This window comes from Antechinus flavipes, chromosome X (assembly GCF_016432865.1).
Source record: "Antechinus flavipes isolate AdamAnt ecotype Samford, QLD, Australia chromosome X, AdamAnt_v2, whole genome shotgun sequence".
Lineage (NCBI taxonomy): Eukaryota > Metazoa > Chordata > Mammalia > Dasyuromorphia > Dasyuridae > Antechinus > Antechinus flavipes.
The window spans coordinates 27,290,932-27,312,468 of record NC_067404.1 but is presented as its reverse complement, the minus strand read 5'-3'; positions in this window follow the sequence as shown (position 1 = coordinate 27,312,468).

Sequence of the window (21,537 nt, the reverse complement as noted above, 5' to 3'; positions counted from 1 at the left end):
GAGCTGGAGAGAGTAATGGAAAACTACTCCAATGTCTTTGCCAAGAAAACTCTAAGTGGGGCTACAAAGAGTTGGCTAAAAAAACCTACTGAACAAGAACAAAAAAGGAAGTCATACAGAAGAAGAGCAAACACTCACTGACACTTGTTTTATGTCTCAGTATCAGAAGAGCAGTCTCACTATTACATATACATTATTCTTTGGGGTCTATATATTTTGCTTTGAATTAGTTCATATAAAACTTTGCTTGCTTCTTTTAATTCTTCACAAATGTCATCTTTATATAACAAAGATATTCCATTAGATTTATATACTACAGTGTTTTTTTTTTCAGATTACCCATTTGATGAGTTTCCATTTTATTTCCAGCCATGTGAGAAGAAAGTGTTGAGATATAGCTATAGATCTATGCATATACACACACATACAAATCCATATACATGTTCCTACTAGACATTTGTTTTGGTGATAGGCAGCAACCTTCTAAAGTATCCTAAAAGAGATTCCAACAAATCTCTAGGACTGTATGGGGAATTAAAGCTATCCTTGAGATTTTAGGTTCAAGCCAGGAAAAAGCTGTCCTCCATGCACTGTTATCAGCCAAGACAAAGGGTGGCTTCAATTAGCACCTTAGAGAAAGGTACCTATTAAGGCAGAAGTTGGCTTATGAATACAAGTCATTTCCCCACAGGTATATAAAGCTTTCTTATCATATACAGAAAATTAATTACCACGTTAAGTTCACAAGCAGTCATTTGCTGGCCATGGGGAACAGTTTCTTATGTTTCAGGAGAGGGAATAAAGACTTACTGATCTATTATTCTTCAGTTGGCCTTAGGGTCCTCACTTTGAACTCACAAGAAAACATAGGGATTCTATTTGATTGCCTGTTAATGCTTAAATAGAGATTTCTTCTAAAATGGACATAATCAAGTTCAGAAAAGAAAACTGTAAAAACTCACCCTTGTCATCCATAGTTTCTTTCTTTCATTTCCTTAGATCACATATCTACTACTGGCAATGAAGAGTCAAAGAAATAGAAAACGTCCCTTTTTTCCACGATTTCAAACTAAAAGAGACAACTTTCCACTTCCATCAATAGCACATCAGTGAAACATTCTTCTAAAATCAATTGTTCCACCCTTTTGTTACCTTTGTTAATTTGCATGCTGTGAAGTGATATCCCAGAGTTATTTGATTTACATCTAGTTAGTTAATTATAGTAAAGTCTGTAAATTAACTAAGAGTTTTATAAAAACAGTTGAAAAAGTATCACATTCATACTAGGCATCATCATATCACACTGTATCTTGGTCTATGTGGCTAGAAAGCATTTCATTTGACAAAGATGTGAATTTTAAAGGGACTAAAAGCTTAATATGATTCAACAGTGTCATCATCCTCCAAGAAAGAAGTGGTCAAAATTAAAAATAAATATTCAAAGAACTCTTTAAAGTGCCAACTATTGACCAAGGAATGAAATGCCCCAAATCACTAAAACTCAGAGAAATACAAATCAAAACAAGCCTGAGGCTTCATCCACTGTTGGAAAATTGGCAATCATGATTAAAGATGGGGAAACACTAATGTATTTTTGTTGGGTTATGGATCTGGTCTAGCCATTCTGTAAAGCAGTTTGAAATTATGCTAAGAAAACCACTAAAATGTCCAAACCCTTAAACCTGTCATTTTCATTGCTCAAGTAAGACACTGTAAAAAGATAGTCTCCATGTATACACTAAAAAAATTCTACTACTTCGTGCCGTGGTAGAAAAGCATTGGAAATAAACTAAATGCCCTTTGATAGGGAAATTGCTAAACAAACTATGATGTGAGAATGTAATGAGATATTACTATATTGTGAGAAATGATTAATATTATTAATGCAAAAAAAAAAAGGAAGACTGTTGTAAACTTAAGCTAAGTCAAGTCAACAGACAATGACTACAGGATTTTAAAATAAAGAACAACAATAAAACTTTATGCATCCCTTGAAATTATATTGAGTCAATTTCACCTCAAAGAAGTGATAGAAGACCTTACCTTCCATTCTTTCTTTGAAGAGATGGGGGTTTATGGGTCTAGTATGCTTTATATAATCTTTGATTTTTAAAAATGTGCTAGTTTTACATAACTTTTTCCTTCCTCTTTATTGAATTGGATGGTTCTGTGCATGGGAAATGCAAGTACTATAAAAATAAAAGATATTAATAAGATGATTTTGTAAAAATCAATACTGTGATATGGCAGGTGATAAAACTAAAGCATCAAGAGAAGTAAAGTTTCCAAGAATGAGAAAGTATCAATCCCAATGCACTCTTCTTTGATCAGGTTAGAACTGTAGTATACATTTATTTCTAGGTGCCATATTATAAAAGGGACATTAATAAACTGAACATATTCAGAACAGGCAGCTAAGTGTCACAGCACATAGAGAACTGAAATCAGACTTAGCAAGACCTGGGTTCAAATCTAGACTCAGATAGTTGAAAGTTTTGTGATCCTGGATAAGTCACTTCACCTTGTTTGCCTCAGCTTCTTCACTTGAAAAACAAGCTGGAGAAAGAAATGGCAAACCACTCCAGTATCTTTGCCAAGCAAACCCCAAATGGCATCATGAAGAATAAACACAACTGAACAACAACAAATATTCAGTGCAGGGCAACCAAGACAGTGAGGAGATCAGAGTTCATGCACATGAAGATTAGCTGAAGCTACTGAGTGTTTTTAGCCCAGAGAAGAGGCTTGGCAAAAAAAGAAAAAAAATAACAAAAAAAACCCCAAACAAACCACAAAACCTTTGCAAATATTTATAAAGATCTCATTTGGAAGAGGGTCTAAACTCTTTTTGGTCCCATAAAACAAAACTAGGAGCAATGACTACAAGTGACTAAAGAAACAAGTTTGGCTCAATGTTAGGACAATACTGTAAACAATTAGAGCAACCTCACAATGCTACTCTAGAAGACAGTAAGTTTACCTACCCTGGAAGGATTCAGGTAAAACTTGTATAAGCACTTTTCAGGTGAATGAGAGGGATACTTGTCCAACTACAAGTTGCACTAGGTGACTTCTGAGAGCTCTCCCACTTCAAAGATATTTTGATCTTTTGAAGTATCAATTTGGCTATCCATGATAGCATAGAGAAGGCAGGAAGTTGTTTGAGCTCTCCCCAATTTTCCACAGAAACAACTTTAAATCAAGCCTCTGAATAGATTCTGGAGCAACAGAGCCTACAAAGACAGAATGAAACAATTTTTAGCTTAGGATAGCTTGGAAGGATTTCAGGAATAGTCGGTCTCACTTGAGTGAAAGGAGAATGCAAACCAGTACAGACATTACCCATGAAGAAAGCAGGAGGGTTTTAGTCATAGGACAGATCAGCACCTGAGACCCCTAACTAGGTCCTGGTTGAACAGGGCAGTAGCATGGCAGACCAGTAGTGAATCCTCCACTCCCAGTGCAGAAGGCAAAATCAACAGTCCAGGAAAGCAGGCAATAACAGGCTTGCCTAGATTGGTCTACACCAGTCAGTGAGCAGTCACCAAACATCAGAGGTATCAGCACTCAAAGCCAGTGACCCTGAACAAGAAGGTTGGGATAGTACCCTCTGTAGCACAGGAGGAAAGATCAACTCTTAAAACCATGAAATAAGCACACACAAAAATGAGTAAAAAACAGCAGCAACAACAACAATAACAAAACTTTGACTATAGAAAGCTATTATGGTGACCGGAAAGATCAAAATCCCATCTCATAAGGTAACAAAATGCTGACATGTGAAACCTCAAAGGGAAATGTGAATTGGTCTCGAGCCTTCTTAGAAGAGTTCAGAAAAAAATTTAAAAGACAAATAATCGAGGCAGAAGAAAATGGGCAAAATAAATTCAAGATATGTAAGAAAAAGTCAACAGCATAGAAAAAGAATAACAAAAATTTACTTAAGAAATAACAAATGGCCAAATATCAATCCCCCCCAAAAAAATCCACTGAAGAAAACTGATTTAAAAGTAGAATTAGTCAAATAGAAAGGGAGGTACAAACACTAACTGAAGAAAACCATATTTTAAAAACTAAAATTTAGCACACAGAAGACAATGGCTCTATGAGACATCAAGAATCAAACAAAATAAAAAGAATGAAAAAAACATAAGGAAATGTAAAATATCTCATGGAAAAACAATTGATGTGGAAAATAGATCCAGGAGAAATATTTTAAGAATTATTGATTTACCTGAAAGCCATGATCAAAAAAAGAGCCTGGAAAGTATCTTTCAAGAAATCATCAAAGAAAACTGCCCTGATATCCTACAACCAGAAAGTAAAATAGTCATTGAAAAAAAATCCACTAATCACCCTGTGAAAGAAATCCCAAAAAGAAAATTCCAAGGAATATCGTAACTAAAATCTAGAATCATCAAGTGAAGTAGAAACACTGCAAACAGCTTGATAGAAACAATTCAGATACTAAGGAACCCCAGCCAGGATTACCCAGGATTTATAAGCTTCAAAATCAAAACATCAGAGGACTTGAAATATGATAATCTGAAAAGCAAGGGAACTTGGATTGCAACCAAGAATCAACTTCTTAGCAAAACTGAGCATAATCTTTCAGGGGAAAAGATTAATATTCTTTTTTTTTTTTATTTTAATTTAATTTTATTTAATAATAACTTTGTATTGACAGAATCCATGCCAGGGTAATTTTTTACAACATTATCCCTTGCCCTCGCTTCTGTTTCGATTTTTCCCCTCCCTCCCTCCACCCCCCCAAGATGGCAAGCAGTCCTATATATGTTAAATATGTTGCAGTATATCCTAGATACAATACATATTTGCAGAACCGAACAGTTCTCCTGTTGCACAGGGAGAATTGGATTCAGAAGGTAAAAATAACTCAGGAAGAAAATCAAAAATGCAAATAGTTCACATTCGTTGGGGAAAAGATTAATATTCAATGAAATAGGAGACTTTCAGTCATCCTTGATGAAAAGACCAGACCTGAACAGAACAATCAATCTTCAAATACAAGACTTAAGAGAAGCATAAAAAGGTAAAAAGGAAAGAGAAAAAATGTCATTTAAAGGTTAAACTATTTACAGCCCTGCAAGGGATGATTACATTCATAACTTTTGAGAACTGTACCTTTATTAGAACAATTAGAAGGGGTATACATAGACAGAGGGTAGGTTTAAGTTGACTTTGATGTGATGATATAAAAAGATATTAAGGATTAGAAAAAGAATTGTACTGGGAGAATAGGAAAAGGGAGGATGGGTTAAATCACATGAAGAGCCACAAAATACCTATTACAATAGAAGGAAAGAAGGGAGAGGGATGGAGATTATTTGAATCTTAATCTCATCTGATTTGGGTCAACAAGAAAGCAGTATATGCATTTTGTTGGGTAAAGTTCTATACCCATACCTTAAAGTAGGAGAAGAATGGAAAAAAAAGGGGGAGATCATATATAGAAGGGAGAGAAAACATAGTAGGGGAAAGGAGAAAGAGGAGGGGTGTAGAAGGGAGTACAGAGGGAGGGGAGGATCAGAAGCAAAATCTGATGAAGAAGAACATGGTAAAAAGAGTGAAAAAATATTAACAGTGGAGAAAAAAGTATGAAAGGAAATACAGTTGATACACATAGATGTAATGGGCTGAAGCTCGAGTTGATGCATTGAAGTCCCAAGCACGTGAGGCTAAATAGTAATTGGACTATATTCTATTAATATATATGGTTGGAGAAAGAATGGTCCCGCCCACTCTTTGTGCAAGTCCTGATGTGTTGTACAGAAAATGATGATTTTGGTGGGTGGAGGCAGAGGGAGGGAGAGAAAGGCGGAAGAGACTGCTGGCTGGCTTCTTGTGGCAGCTGCTCACATTGCTATCACGATCCCCCTTCACCTCTGATCCTTCTTCACCTCCACAAAGAATAAAGATCGAAGATTTTCCCCTAACCAGAATTCCTGACTGGCTGATTTTAAATACGCAGTCATCACACATAGATGTGAATGTGAATTCTCCCATAAACAGACACAGGGAGCAGAGTGGATTAAAAGCCAGAATCTTACAATAAGTTGTTTACTAGAAACACATTTGAAACAATGAGATACCCATAAAGAAAAGGTAAAATGCTGGAGCAGAATACATTATGCTTCAGCTGAAGTTAAGATAAAAGCAGGCATAGCAAGCCTGATCTCAGATAAAACATGAGCAAAGATAGATAGAATTAAAAGAGATAAGGAAGCAACTACACCTTGCTCAAAAGTACCACAGACAATGAAGCAATAGCAATACTAAACATATATGCATGAAATGGTGTAGCATCCAAATTTTTAGAGAAATTAAGTGAGTTACACGGAGAAATAGAGAGCAAAACTATACTATTAGAGGGGGCTCAACCTCTCCCACTCAGAATTAGATTTAATGTAACTGTAACTACAAAATAAAGACGTTAAGGAGTTCAAGAGAATTTTAGAAAAGTTAGATATGATAAACCTCTGGAGAAAATTGAACAAGGATAGAAAGGAATAAAAACTTTAAATCAAATGCAAAAAGGTAGAAATATTAAATGCATCTTTTTCAGAATCTGATACAATAAAATGACATTTTGCTGTCTATTTCTTCTTGTAACTAACTTAACTTTTCCTCTAAGAATATAATGCTATATTAGTTGGTGTGTGTGTGTGTGTGTGTGTGTGTGTGTGTGTGTATTTAACATTGCTATTGCTTTACTATGACACTTTTTAGCAAGATGAAATTTCCTTTCTTATGTCTTTTAATTGTATTTATTTTTTTCCATTTTCAGATCATGAAGCAATAAAAATTACATGAAATAAAGGGTCATTGAAAGACAGACAAAAAACTAATTGGAAATTAAACAATCTGATCGTAAATAATAAGTAGGTCAAATAACAAATCTTAGAAATGATCAATAATTTTAATCCAAGAGAAAAATAATGAAATGGCGTACCAAAACTTATGATATACAGCCAAAGTAGTTATTAAGGGAAATTTTATATTTCTAAATACTTACATCAATAAAATAGAAAAAAAAAAGAGATCAATGAATTGGGCATGCAATTAAAAAAAAAAACTAGAAAAAGAAAAAATTAACAATCCTCATTAAATACCAAGTTAGAAATTCTGAAAATCAAAGGAGAGATTAATATTATGAAAAGTAAGAAAACTATTGAACTAATAAATAAATAAAATTATGAGTTAGTTCTATAAAAAACAAAATAGATAAACCTTATTTTTTAATAATAGCTTTTTATTTTCAAAATACACACAGATTGTTTTCAACATTCACCTTGCAAAACCTTATGTTCCAAATTTTTCTTCCCCCTTTCCTCCAACTCCCCCTCCTAGACAACAAGTAATCAAATATAGATTAAACATGTTTAATTCTTCTAAACATATTTCCACATTTATCATGCTGCACAAGAAAAATAAAATCAAAAAGGAAAAAAAAAGAGAAAGAAAAGAAAAACAAGCACACAACAAAAAAGGCGAAAATACTATGTTGAAATTCATATTCAGCTCCCATTATCCTTTTACTGGATGCAGATGATTCTACTCATTTCACTTAACATCAGGTCATGTAAGTCTGTTCCAGCCTTTCTGAAATCATTCTGCTGATCGTTTCTTATAGAACAATAATATTCCATTTTATTCACATAGAACTTATTCAGCTATTCTCCAATTGATGGATATCCACTCCTTTCCCAGTTCCTTGCCACTACAATAAGGACTACTACAAACATTTTTGTATACGTGGGTCTTTTTCCCTTTTTTATGTTCTCTTTGGGATACAGAGTCAATAGAAACACGGCTGGATCAAAAGGTATGCCCAGTTTGATAGCCCTTTGGGCATAGTTCCATATTGCTCTCCAGAATGGTTGGATCAGTTCACAATTCTACCAATAATATATTTGTATCCCAGTTTTCTCATATCCCCTCCAACATTCATCATTATCTTTTCCTGTCATCTCAGCCAATCTGAGAGGTGTGTAGTAGTACCTCACAATTGTTTTAATTTGTATTTCTCTCATCAGTATTGATTTAGAGCATTTTTTCATATGACTAGAAATGGCTTTACTTTCTTCATCTGAAATTTTAATTTCTTCTGTTCATATCCTTTGATCATTTATCAATTGGAGAAAGTTTTTTATTCTTACAAATTTGAGGCAATTTTCTATATATTTAAGAACTGAGGCCTTTATCATAGCCCTTGGATGTAAAAAGTTCCCCCCAGTTTTCTGCTTGTATTGGTTTTCTTTATGCAAACATTTTTTTAATTTAATATAATCAAATTTATCCATTTTGTATTCCATAATGTTCTATGGTTTTTCCTTGGACATAAATTCATTCCTTCTTCACATCTCTGAGAGATAGACTATTCCTTGTTCTCCTTATTTTTTGTAGTCTCACCCTTTATGTTTAAATCATGAACCCATTTCAACCTTATCTTGGTGTAAGGTATTAGGCATTAGTCAATGCCTAGTTTATGCCATACTATATTTCCAGTTTTCCCAGCAATTTTTGTCAAATAGTGAGTTTTTAATCTCAGAAGCTGGAGTCTTTGCATTTATCAAACATGAGATTAATATAGTCACTGATTATTATACCTTATGAATCTAACCTATTCCACTGATCCACTACTCCATTTCTTAGCCAGTACCAAATGGATAACCACTGCTTTATAATATAGTTTTCAATCTGGTACAGTTAGGCCAACTTCATTTGCTTTTATTTCATTATTTCACTTGAAATTCTTGATCTTCTATTCTTCCAGATGAGTTTTGTTATTTTTTCTAGCTCTACAAAGTAATTTCTTGACAGTTTAATTGGTGTGGCACTGAATTAGTAGATAAGTTTAGGTAGGATTGTCATTTTTATTATATTAGTTCAGCCTTCCTATGAGCTGATCAAGTGATATTCTTCCAGTTGTTTAGATCTGACTAGATTTGTAAAGAAAGTGTTTTGTAATTTTGTTCATATAATTCCTGGATTTTTTTGGCAATTATATTATCAACAGTTATTTTAAATGGAATTTCTCTATCTTTTGCTGCTGGACTTTGATGGTAACATACAGAGATGCTGATAAGTTATGTGGATTTATTTTGTGTCTTGAAAATTTGCTAAAGTTGTTCATTGTAAAAAAAAATTTTAATCTTATAAAAGTAAATGTCAAAAACTAATAGCTTTTTTTAAAAAAGAAAAGAAAAAGGAAATATCAATTTGTCATGTTTTATATAATACTATGCGGATTTTAATTGGTTTTACATTTAGTCCTTATATTATTAACTAAAGAATATATGATAACATATATACATGCACATTTATGTGCATGTATAGGTGTGGGCATATATTCTTCCCAGCAACATGGGATAGCGTATTTCTCCAATTAGGCAGTTACAATTTCTGGATAAACCTCTCATGACTTGTGTTAAATTAACCTCTAAGCATATAATATTTTTGTCACTTTTGTAAATGGGAAGTAGTGCTGTGTGTCCATGGTACAGGGAAATACAATTGATTTTTGAAAAATTTACTTTATGTTCTGTAGTTTTGCCAAACACATTTAACATATTTAGTGTTTTCTTTGGTTGAATTTATGCAACCACATCATCTGCAGAAAGCGGTGTTTGTATTTCCCTGTGCCTTATCTTCATATATTTTAATTCTATTCACTAATAGTTTAGTTATCATTACTAGTACCATATAAAATAACAATATTTGGGTAGATTCCATGTCATATATGTCTTTAAAAGGAATTAAGTTCTTCAGTGAAATCATTCAAACAATTCCAATTGTTCAGTAATGAAGGAAATCAGCTACACCCAGAGAGAGAGCTGTGGGAAATGAGGATGAACCATAACATAGCATTTCCGCTCTTTCTGTTATTGTTTGCTTACATTCTTATTTTCCGTCTCAGTTTTTTCTTTCTTTCTAGATTCTATTTTTCTTGTATAGCAAGATAATGTATAAATATGAATACATATATTGGATTTAACATATACTTTAACATATTTAACATGTATTGGTCTACCTACCATCTAGGGGAGGAGTTGGGGGGAAATAGGGGAAAAGTTGGAACCAAAGGTTTTGCAAAGGTCAGTGTTGAAAAATTATCCATGGATATGTTTTGTAAATAAAAAAAAATAATAATAATACTAAAGGAATTAAGTTCTTACTTCTCTACTGAGTATGTTAGCTCTCTGTTTTATCATCTGATTTTCTAAAAGCTTTAATCAAGGTTGCCTCATGTTTTTTTTTTTTCTGTCAATCAGAAAAGTGTGATAGAAAATAAAATATATGTTTTTGTATGCATAAAAAATAAGATGAATTGATTATATGTTGAGGTAAAAATGAGAGCTAGACAGCCCAAACACTCTAACAGTTCTCTCAAGATATAAGGAGAAAATGAGCTTCTTCAGCAAACTGAGTAGATATACTGCAGAAGGGAATAGGTATGTGTGTATACAAATACACATACTAATACAAACTTCTTGTGACTGAAGGGGGTGGAAGAAGAAGAAAAAAACTAGCCCCTTTAGATTGCTTTTCAGGCAATTAGAAAATGCCTGGAGGGGTGGGGAACTGTGGTATATGAATGTAATAGAATAATATTCCATCACTAAAAATGATGAAAGAGGGGATTTCAAAGAATCTTGGGTAATGTGAACTGATGCAGAGTAAAGTGAGTAAAAACCAGAAAACATTTTCTATAAGGATAGCAATAATGTAAGAACTCTGATCAAAGCAATGCCTTACCCTGTGTCTAGAGGACCTATTATGAATAATGTTTCCCAAGTTCTGACAGGGAAGTGATAAAGTCAATGTGCAAAAAAGACATATGTTTGTGGACCTGGGCTCTGGGCAGATTCATTTTGTTTGGCAATATTTATTTGTTACAAGTTTTTTGCTCCCCATTTTCTTTTTCTTGCTAATGGGGCCAGTGGCAGTGTGGGAAGTTCAGAAGGAAGCATAGATAAACAGAAAAAAATTCAAATGAACATACAGAATTTATTGTACACAATCAATTTTCATTATTCATAGATTCTATATTTGTGACTCTATATGCTAAAATTTATTTGTAACTCTAAAACCAATACCTGTGGTATTCTTGTCATCATTCTTGGATATGAACAATGTTGAAAATTTGAAGTTGTCCAATATGCACATTCCCAGTTGAGGTTAAACAAGATTCTGTCTTCCTACCTCAGGTCTCCTAATGTCAACAAATGTTCTTTACATAGTCTTTTTTTGTTGGTTATTTTGATGTTTAAAATAGTACAGCAATAGTGCTGAAGTTCTAGTGCTCCTATATATAAGAAAGTGATTATGTGCTTTATGGAGAGAATAGTGTGTTAAATAAGCATCATTCAGGCATGATGATCCATGGGGATGTTGGCCATGAGTTTAATGTAAATGAATTAACAATATGGTATGTTGAGAAAAAAGAAAAGAAAATTCAGCTATTTATATTTTGGCTACTCCAAAAAGTGGAAAACTAAATGTTGGGACCAGAAGCTTACAGTATCCTAAACCTGTATTGCCCTTGGGAACTATGGTCCAGGAGTCACTAATTCAGTGTTTGTGACAATTTTATGGAACATAACCTCCCATGAATGATGAGAACTGATGACATTCAAATTATATTTATGCTGAACAAATTAGGATATATTTATGTCACAAAATATCACTGTGCTGCAACAATGATGAATAACAGAAATTCAAAGAAATATGGCAAACCCTGCATGAAAGTATTCAAGGTGAATAAAGCAAAAACAATATGTGTAAATGTGTAAAATCTGTGTAATTTTGCACATTTTGTGCAAATGTGTAAAACTTTTGCACAAAAATTGTGCAAATGTATAAAAACAGAAATATGTGTATTGATGGAAAGAGAGAGATTATGATTACTGAAATACCATAGAATCCTAGAATTTCTGGATTAGAATACACCTATCATACTTTTAGTCATATCTAAAATCTTTTAACCATAACTTTTATCCCTATCTAAAAGGAATTTCCATTATAACATAAAATAAGGGGTCAAACAGTATTTGCTTGAAGAATTCCAAGGCAAGGTATCTCTACTATCTCCCAAAGTGGCCCATTCCCTTTTTGTATAGTTCTCATTTGGGGGGGCATATAAACACAATCAGTCCTAAGAGACAGCCAATGGGACTGAAGATACAATGAAGAATTTGTATGACATTTGAGAGGGGAAGGGAGGGAGGGAGGGAGAAAGGAAAAGAAAAAGAGAGAGAAAGAAAACTGTAAATAGCCAAAAGGAGAGTAAAAAAAAAAAAACACACATGCTAATTCAAGTTGAATATTAATACCTGTGTATGAAAATAGCATTAAGCTTATCATCCAAGGTATTCAGGATTTGTAAAGCAGGTGAGCTAGTTAAGTAGAAAGAATGAAACATAATTCAAAGACATTAAGGACAGATATCATAAAATTGCAATAGTACTCATGAAATATTAAAAGAACCAGCAGAAGGCTTCAGAAAGTAGATTAGCACCTATAGACAACAACTATACAGATTAGATTTAATGGATTGAAACCTGAATGAGTACCTATTATGTATGTACACAGATCACAGTAAAGTATCCAGTCAGTCAGCAAGCATTTATTAATCCCCTGCTGTGAGCCAGGATACAAAGACAAAAGAAAATGATTCTGGCCCTCAAGGAACTTAAGTATCATGCTAAACTAGACAACATGAATTTATCTAGGTATAGATACAGTAGATACAAAGTATTTGGAGGTAATGAAACAAGGGGAAGGGGGCAGAGAAGACACTAGCAGGGAAAATTAGGTAAGTCTTCATAGAAAAGGTAGAAAATTCTCCAAACCTTGAAGGAAACTCAGGACCTTAGTAGGGACAGCTAAGTTGGTGCAAAGATAGAATGCCAGGCCTGGAGTTAGTAAGACCCAAGTTCAAGTCCAGCCACAGACGCCTACTCGCTGTTCAAGTTATGTCACCATTTGTCTCAGTTTTCTCATCTGTGAAATCCGCTGAGAAAGGCAAACCACTCCAGTATCTAAGTCGAGAAAACTCCAAATGGGATCACCAAGAAATAAATCCACAAAGGAGCTATAATAAAAGCTTGTTAAATGACTAACCATCTAGAGCAGAGAAGGCAATGAATTCTAGGCATAGACAATGACCAGTGTCAACCAATGGATGAGTAAAGTAAGAAATGTACTATATTACATTTTTATATTTGGAAACATTTTATAACATGTACTTCTTTGATAGTTTGGAACAATCCTACAGTATCTTTCCTAGACAAGTCTTTATAAAATTTTCCCATTTCTTCCTCTATTGTTAGTTTATGGTTTCAATATAGGTATTTTTATCTCCATAGATACATATAAAATACTCTTTCATTAACATTTAAATCTCCCTTTCCCAAAGCAGTAAATTCAAGTCCATTTCCTAGATGTATCTTGGCTCTTTCTTGAAAGTGGAATGGATGGACACCAAGCAATTGAAGATGTTTTGTCTGGATCCTACTTCCTCTTTAGAGTTGAAAAACTTGTTGAACCTAGATTGGGTACCTTCTCTCCCTGTCCTATTTTTCTTATAAGCTTTGCATATTTTTACTTATTTTTCGACAACATTTTTTTCTTTTGTGTGTCCATTTCTCTTATTTTCAATCTGGTTATGTGGTATATTCAGCTAAGCAGAAGCACATTTTGCAGTCACATTGTCTACCATTTTTCTTTCTACTTCATAAGGATACCCAATCTAACTATTTGGTGGATAGTTTATAGACTCCATTGAACTGACTGCTGATTTACCCCAATATAGGCTCAGACCACATGTGGATCTTATTATATCCTTGAGAAGAATGGGTGAATTGCTTGAGATATGAGTAATTTTTGTGATTAATATTCCTTCATTCTCAGTGTACTTTCACTAAATGAAAATGTTTCTCAAAAAAACTCTGGATATTGAAAGCATAACCTGAATTTCTTTTCAATTTTCAGCTGCTTTATTCAGTTTCATTACATTTGTGACTACCCATTCATTTCTGCTCCAACCTATTCTTTTCAATTATGCATTGCTCCTGAGTGTATATCTTAATGCTACACAAGATTGCTTTGAAGATGTGGTATCAAGAAGCTGAGCTAAGGTTAATAGACAACATTATATGAACTCTAATTGCACAATACGTGGTATTTTTATTTTGACTTTTATGCATTTTTTGGTTTTATGCACTATCCACTTTTACTAATGGAATATGTTTATATCTAAAGACTGAAATGTCAGTCCGTGACCAACAGTGAAACAATTAACTGTTATCTGAAGAATCCTGACCATGTTGACAACCAAGCCATATCACCAGACCCAAAGCACCATTCTGATATTATTAGAGAAGAACAGAGAAATTGAGAAGAACTTTCTAGATTATCTGTTGATACCCACCTAGATGTACTGAGTTAGTCACCAGCTTAGAAATATAATATCAAGACACAGTCTGGCTGCTGACTTATGTCCATCATTTGGAGGACTCAATCTCTAGAATTCAGACAATTTGCAAAAGTAGCATACATTTAACCACTTCTCCAAGATAAAAAAAAAAATCACTTATATACTGGATGCCTCCCACAACCCATTCTAATCATCCTCTGATTTTCATACCACACTCCTATCTGAAATCTCTTTTTGAATGGAATTGTTGTGGTATCTGTTCCCCACAACATAGAATTCTATGTTCCTTAGAGTGCCTATGCACAGAAAACACTCCTTCATCTTTTCCTCTTTGATCACTTTTCTTCCTTCATAGCAAGTATCACCTTCATGAATATCTCAACTATTGGAGTTCCTTGCTTCATGAAATTGCTATGTAACACATTACACCTATTTTTCATATGCATATTATAACCATACTCCTTCCAATAAAATAGAAGTTCTTTCCAGCTAGAATTTGCTTCATTTTATAGCCTCAGTTCCAATAGTAAGAGTTTAATAAATGTTTGTGAAATTGAATTATTCCTGCTACTCTTTATCTTCAGCATATATTTATTTATAAGATTAGTTTGACAAAAGATTCAAAGTAAACCTTTTTCCCACATAGCCCCCAGAATCTTAGTGAGGAACAAAATGGTAAGAACATTAAATTGTACAGTTATTATGAGCAATATCAGATTAACAGGCTGATGAAGACCACACTCATATTAGATGTAGTTGTAAGAATCATTTCATTTTAAAAACATTAGGTCAGAAAACTTCACTTTCTACTAATGATTTCTAATCAGAATCTTCTTGAGGCAGACAGTAAGCCATTTCTGATTGTAATGCTTTCTTCTCTATTTCTAACCACTTTAAACATTCTGTTTAGACATTCCCATCATAGCTTCTCTGACCGTCTGAGAGCAAAAGACACAATTAATCCCAGTGTTCATAAAAGAGTAGCCAAATGATCATACAATATAATTAATCAAAAATATATATGTTGATAAAAGGAAATTCTGACAATTTTTTTATTAAATCATAAACTGTTTGACTGAAAACATTCAAATTCTCAGATTTCACTTTGTCATATTTATAGAATTCCTTCCCAGAAGCCCTTTGGCTATTCCACCTTTTATAAGCAATGTAATTTACAAAAATAGCTGCTTTATAAAAAAAAAAAAGTTATCTTCTTGACTATAGAACTCTGTTCAATAGCTTCCAAAGTAAAGAAGATGCCCTCTCCTTTCTAATCTCCCCAGGAAGAGATCTAATTCTTCATAATGGATGCCATATTCTCAACCTTTCATTTCTTACACAATAAAATCTATTTCATCTAATGCTTCTAGTAAGACCTTTATAAAACTGACATCAGTTTGCCCAAGGTTATATAGGTGCTAAGCTACACAAGATTGCTTTGAAGATGTGGTATCAAAAAGCTGAGCTAAGGTTAATAGACAACATTATATGAACTCTAATTGCACAATACATGGTATTTTTACTTTGAATTTTATGCATTTTTTGGTTTTATGCACTATCCACTTTTCCTAATGGAATATGTTTATATCTAAAGACTGAAATGTTGGTCCATGATCGACAGTGAAACAATTAGCTGTTATCTGAAGAATCCTGACTAGAATAGGACCAGGTGCTCTTTCTAAATCTAGAAATCTTTCTACTGAACACAACAAGGCACCCATCACTAGGCCAGCTTGGTTGGAACTACCAGAGCTCATATTGTATCGGCATGGTCTTAGAGAGCTCTATGCCACAATGAGATATAGGAGCGACAGTTAAAAGTTAATAGAAACCAAAGACACATTTAACATTCACCATTTCCCCCACCCCCACCTTCAGAGGACTTGAATAGAGTACGGTAGAGATGGTGTTTAATTTGAGATGAGTAAATCTGAGTTTGACTATATCACTTAAAAAACTTGCCTCCACTTTGGGCAAGTACTTAATCTCTTGGGATTGCAGTTTGTTCTGTTATCAATTGAGGGGGTTACACTGGATGGCCTTAGAGATGCCTTCCACCTCTAGAGCTATAATCTTATAAACTGGAAGTGGTGTTTAACCCGTGAAATTAAACACAGGGATTTAAAATTTGAGTGCGCTTTCATATTGGGAGAGAAAAGGTTTTTTTTTTTTTTTCATTTTTGTCATCAGTTTGGTAGATTTTATATCTATACTCATGCTTTAAGAAACTAGATCTTAAGTGACTTTGAACACAATATATTAAAAAGGAAGGTAAGAAGGAGGGAAGGAATTACTCATGGAGAGTTTGTCACTGGTTTAGAGAGGCAAGAGTGAATGAATGTGATTGGTCTGAGAAACCTTTCTTAAAATCTAGGTTCTGGGAGTAAATGATCATTCTGAGGAAGGGGCTGCAGATCTTCCATTCTGAGAAGGTTGCAAAATACTCATCCTTATGAATGTTCATTGAAAATTCAAGTTGAATTTCATCAAGGAAAATACTATGTAAAAATATGATGAAGAGAATATGAGAAGAAATTCAGAGGGAAAAAACTAATAAATGTGGAACACTATTTAAAAAAACTTTATATACTGACGCTTTACATACTGCATATAACAGGCACTTAAAATGTTTGTTGAATTGAACAGTAGTACATACAGTACAGAAAGCCTTTGACAAAGTTGTATTTCAGGAGAAAAATAAGCTTATTGCTATGTCCCAATGATGAGAAATCATTCATTTTTCCATTCAATTTGGTTTTTATTTTTAGTTTATTTAAAAAAAAAAACAAAACTTTTTTTTTTTTTTTTTTTTTTTTTTTTTTTGCTGAGACCATTGGGAACTTGCCCAGGGATACACAGCTAGGAAATGTTAAGTGTCTGAGTCCAAATTTGAACTCAGGTCCTCCTGACTTTAGGGCTGGTGCTCTATCCACTATGCCACCTAGCTGCCCTTGATTTGGTTTTTAGCAAGGGCAGCCAAAGCTGAGTCTTAACTCTAAATTTTGTGAAGAGTTAAAGTAGGCTACATAAAGTTCTACCAGTATGAGGACCACCTGCAATGATCAAAACTGATGTGCCCTTCTACATTTGGGCCTCTTGAATTGAGCTTCTCTGATGACTCGACTAGGAAATAAAGCCAAAACTACTCTTTTTGACATCCATCACAAAATGCACCCAAACCAAGCAGTATGAAAGCCATCTCAAAATCTGTTTCTTAAAGGAAATTCAGTTGGGTGAAGTGAAAGAGATTCAGAAACCAAGAATCCAAGTAATAATCTCCCCAAATCTTCTCTAGACTGAGTGATGATAAAGGGCAACTGAAGGGGGGGAAATCAGGAAGGAAGTCTAAGTATTCTTGTTAGCTATTTCATAAAATTGTAAGTATATAGAGTTTTAAGCTGGAAGGGACTATGATGCCATAATTATATAGATAAGAAAACTGAGGGCTAAAGTAGCAGAGACACTACCTCTGGAGCCAGTGGCTTTCTCCTACATGCAGAATGAGAATAAGTGCAATCAACTCTAAATGCAATTGGCCTGGGACAATACTTGGTTAACCCTATCCTAGTTATAGCTTGGACAAGCACACAGATATTGTTTGGGGGGGAAAGCTCAGATATGAGGGACATGGTTAGAAAATACAAACAGTGATGGAAGACTATGTTATGTTTACTCCAGGACCCAATTTTTCTGACTTGATGTCCTTTCCTTGATTTTATACAAAATCCTGCGCATTCTTCAATTAGTCCTAGAAGATGGAGGATTTAGCTGAACTGGAGATTTAAGTAGTGTGTAACTCTGAAAAGCCATGCTTTGCCAGTTAGTATTAAGCTAACTAGAATTATAACTTTTCTGACTGCTGGATATATTTAAATCATGGCAACAATGTGACAGATACAGGCTGTCATATTCTATGTAATAGATCACATCTCAGCATTTGAAAAGAAAGGTATTTTTAGCTGCTTCTTGGGAGAATCAGACATAAGAGAAATAGCAGAAATCGAAGAAATCCAAGTTACTCTTGTTTAAAATATGTCAGGTGCCAAGGAGAGCAGACATGCATTGTATAAGATTTATCCTCATATGAAGTGATGAGGAATGAGAAATTAAAGGATTTTAGCATGCATGTCATTTTCAAATGCAGGCTAAAGTTATATATCACCTTTACTTGATAAAGATATATAATTACTGGAAACACTAATGACAAATTGGAAAACAGTACCATTAGTCCAGACTAGGGATCAATACAAGGGTAAAACCATTCACAGTTATGTGTGGACCCCTAGTTAAAGACTATGACCTTCAATGAACCCAGAGTTACCACATGTCAAACGAAGGCCAGATCTACAATAGGAAAACATAAATGTTTGCTCCCTCTGATCCAGAACACACAACTTCAATTCAAATTCCACTCTCAGTTACTTAATACCTGTGAGACCCTGGGAAAATAACTTCACTTCTCTAAATTCACTCATCTGTAAAACGAAAGGATGGGATTAAATGGCCTCAGCTGTCCCTTGAAGATTTACATCTGTGATATGTGACCTGATCTTGGTTCTATATTCTAATCATGGAAGAACCATCTCAGTCTAATCACCTAATATTACAGAGGAAAAAAACTGAGCCCTAGAGCACATAAATACCTTGCCTATGGTCACACAAATAATTCTGAAAAATGTGGCATAATGGAAAGATCACAAGATTTTCAATCCAAAGGCTCTATTAAATGATCACTTCTGATATTTGCTACCTCTGTGAACTTGGACAAATTACTTCTTTATGGATCTCTATTTCTCCATCTACAAAATAAAAGGTGGAACTAGCTATTTTCTGTACTCCCTTCCATCTTTGGATCTTTTTTATTGACTTCTGAATTCTTTCAAAATTGGAAAATTTTAAGATAAGTCAAGAAATAAGTTGGAGAAATTTTCATAGACTTGAATATCTAGTTCTTTTTTTTTTTTAAAGAGATATTGTCTCCTCTTGTCTACCACATGAAAATATAAGAAGAAAAGTACTGACTGGAGCTATTATGCCTTTGACTCTTAAGGAGTGGAAAGATGGGATCAAGTGTCTTTAAATAGGGAAGTCCTATGGAAGAACATCCAATTAGACATTCTACATTTTAGCCTTAGGCTTTAAATTCAAGACCAAGCCTTCTTTCTATAGTTACTCATATTTTTGATAAAGAGTAGTAACTCTAATCTATTAGAAAGCCAGAGTTGAAATGTTGCTCCTGCAGCAAGCCTGGTAAGGGAAACTAAGTTTTTGTTACTCAAGAAAATGAAATCACTTAAAATACTCATTAAAATTATGGGTTCCAAAGAGATTAAAAAAGTGAAAGGACTTTTTTTTTTTACAAAAATATTTATAGTAGCTCTTTTCATGGTGGCAAAGATTTGGAAATGGAGAGGATGCTCATTAATTCAGGAATGATTGAACAAGTTGTGATTGATTATTCAAAATGATTTCAAAAAAATCTAGAAAGACTTCCAGGAGTTGATGCAAAGTGACCTAAGCAGAACCAGGAGAATGTCGTACACATCAACAAGCATTATTGTACGATGAAGAATTGTGAATGACTTAGCTATTCTTAGCAAGACAATGATTTGAGAGAATCTCAAAAGATGCATAATAGGGCATGTGATCCACCTCCAGAGAAAGAAATGATATAGTCTGACTACAGACTTTAATTTTTAAAAGACTTTTAATTTTAAAAGAATGATTACAGCTTTAGCATGCTGTTTCTCTCTCTTTCCCTCCCCCCTCCCTCCGTTATTCCTCCCCTCTCCCTTATTCCCTGTCTTCCTTCCTGCTTTCCTTTTGATTTGAGTCTTCTTATAAAAAATGGCAAAATTGTTTTAGCATTTAATTGGGGGAAAAGTAATTATGTGTTCACATTTTTTGGTTTGATGAAGGAAGAACCTCCTGAGGATGCTTTATGTTAAGAGCTATTGTCACATTCAAAGTCAAAGTCACTGAAGAAAATGGAAAAAAAATGCATAAATTGACTATGATATCTGCTAACTTCAGGATTATTTCATGACTCTGGAAATTCACTTTTCATTACTAGTATTTAAAGATAGGCCTCTAAGACCCTGCTAAACACGTTTTGCCTTCTAAGATGTTAACTCATTGATACAATAAACTACATGTGTTCATGTGCCAACAGCAGAGAGCCCTCAACTTAACAGCATCTACACTGAAAAAAGGGCTTTGGGGAGCCCTGTTTTTGTGGGGAAGTCATCAAATTCCAAGTCTTCGTTATTCAGATGAGAAAACTTAATCTAGAAGAAGACTGACTTGCCCAACATCACAAGGCAATTTTTAAATGCTAGAATGAGCCTCAAAGGAAATGCTATTTTCAGAAAAAGAAGGAGGAATGGGTATATTTATGGAGTTGTTACCAGAGATGACTGGAGACCTTTACTAGCATCCTTGAAATTACATCACAAGGATAAACCGATATCATTTTTAAAGCAGAAACTACTTCCTATCTCAGTCTACTGGTGAAATGCAAGAAATAAGGCCTGCTTTTTTATGAAGGCATCCTTGTCCTTAACTTTCTCACTCTTCCCTTTTCTTATTCTCTAGTGCTTCTTTAATTAATACAATAGTACTTGATTTCCCATTCTTCCTTATTTGTTTTAATTTGAAGAAAAAAGCCAAGTGATTGGGTAAAGAAATATTAGTGTTAAGGAAGAGAACTTTTCATTTTGGTAATCTATTTTATTCAACATTGATATTGCATTACATTATTTTGAAATAAGTTATTATATCCAATTAGCATTTCTTTTTAAAAGGCTCATGCTGAAGAATTTAAAAGTGCTGATCCCACTCTAAAGAAGGCCTCGAACACAAAGAATGGCTTTTGGTAAAACTGGAATATGCCATTTACCTGGGCAATCGATTATCAGCAGGTATGAAGTGGCAAACCCTCAATGCAGTGTGTGATCAAGATTATTCTAGATGAAGTAGAATCGCCCTCAGGCCTGGAACTCAAGATCTCTGGGTCAGTAAATCTATAAAGAATATTCCACTGCCACATGACATTAGGCTAAGTTGGCAAAAATGCA